Raw genomic sequence first — 1,697 nt, forward strand, 5'->3', positions numbered from 1 at the left:
GAGTATTTTTTGAAATAAAAAAGTCAAAAAGTTTAAGTGATATAAAAAGCAGAATATAATAAGAGCTATGATTCCTTAGAATGCTAGAGGAACAAAAAGCTCATTTAGAAACTTTATTAGGATTTGCTTTTATTTTCTAATTCCTATGGGCAAAAACTATGTAACATTAATGTGTAAAATGTTTACTCCTTGCCTACCAGGCAATATTAAAACAGCTTAAAACACATATTTGAGCATTTACATTAAAGATAATGTACTTAATTAAGGGCTCCAAAGAGTGATGCTATCTATGTGAAAGAACCTGTTCTTTTCTTTGTAGGAAAGTGAAGTACCTGAAGAGGTTGATCCTTCTTATATATTTTGTGTGGAGGGGAGGGCGAGAGATGCTTCAGCCATGGTGGCCCTGAATAGTGAAGCTTTAAGTATGAAAATATTATAATTTATAGTTAAGAGGCTACTGCACATTTGCTTATAACAAAAATTAAAATATACTCTCATCAACAGGCTCATTTGCAAAGACAGTAGATCCACTAAACAGGTTTATCAGTAAAATTCCTGTGTTCTTTTTTATAGCTTCTGATTGAGGGAAAAAGCTGTTTCTGAAAAGTTACTGCCATTTGTCAAAAGTACACTGTTTTCATAGAGGAGGGATTTCAAGATTGGCTGTGTATAATTTAGAATTGTTTCTAAGATAACAGGATGTTTGTATCTAATACTTCAAAATGAAAAATTCTAAGCTTCTTTCAAAAAGTGGCAAAAATACCTTAAGTCAACTGTTTTGGCACTTTAAAAAGTTGTCTCACAGAGACTTCGAAGTCCACTGATATTCTTTGGGGGCCTGGTACCAATTATGCATCTGGGACTCAAAACAGTAGGGTAGTCCAAAATCCCAATTAGTCAGAACAGAAGGAATAGAGGGGTGGGCGGGGGAATAACTTGAGGAAGGGAGCAATTGGCAGCTCTCTGCTTATTAAAATCTTATTTATCATTCAAGGTAAAACTTAAATTTCCCCCTCCTCCATGAAAGTGTCTCATCTGTGAACTCCATAGGCAAAAAGCTAACATTTCTATCTCAGAACTCTCAAAGTACTTAATGCTGGTACCATTTAGCTGGTCAACACTTTCACTTTACTGTCTTACATTATCTTTTCTCTTTCATACACAAATACATGTAAGAATCACAGACAGATACATATCTCTTTTCACACACAGAGCTCTTTAAGAGATGACATTTCCTGTAGCATTTAATACAATGCTTTGCAAACCACACATGGAAGGAAATGATGCCATCATTCATCTTGCACTTCTGTTCTTAGAATAAGGTTATTTCCCTGCTACTCCAAGTTTCTGCAACTGCACGTATAGCTGGTCAAAAATGTGCATTTCAGCATCATTGGGCAGGCACCCTTCTACAAGTTTTTATATATTGCTTAATAAGAAATTAATTTGCTTGAAAACTTGAAGGTAGCAATATGTGCTTAGTAGCAAAAAAGTCAATTTTCTATTGGGTATTCCTACACACAAGTGGAACGATGATAAGGATAATTGTTTACTGAGCACCTACTCTACACCAGGCACATTACATACAATGTCAAAAACTATGGGCAAAAATTATGTAACATTAATGCATAAAATGCTTACTCCTTGCCTACCAGGCAATATTAAACCAGCTTAAAACACATATTTGAGCATTTACA

At 34.7% G+C, this 1,697-nt stretch overlaps 1 protein-coding gene across 1 annotated transcript in view; it reads right to left on the reverse strand.

Annotated features, from left to right (window-relative positions):
* The window catches only part of TAB3 (TGF-beta activated kinase 1/MAP3K7 binding protein 3), a 68,524-nt gene that overhangs the window by 15,016 nt on the left and 51,811 nt on the right, over positions 1-1,697 (reverse strand). The gene's annotated exons all lie outside the window — the stretch shown is intronic.

The sequence above is a fragment of the Propithecus coquereli genome, unplaced genomic scaffold, assembly GCF_000956105.1.
Source record: "Propithecus coquereli isolate 6110/MARCELLA unplaced genomic scaffold, Pcoq_1.0 Scaffold132, whole genome shotgun sequence".
Classification (NCBI taxonomy): domain Eukaryota; kingdom Metazoa; phylum Chordata; class Mammalia; order Primates; family Indriidae; genus Propithecus; species Propithecus coquereli.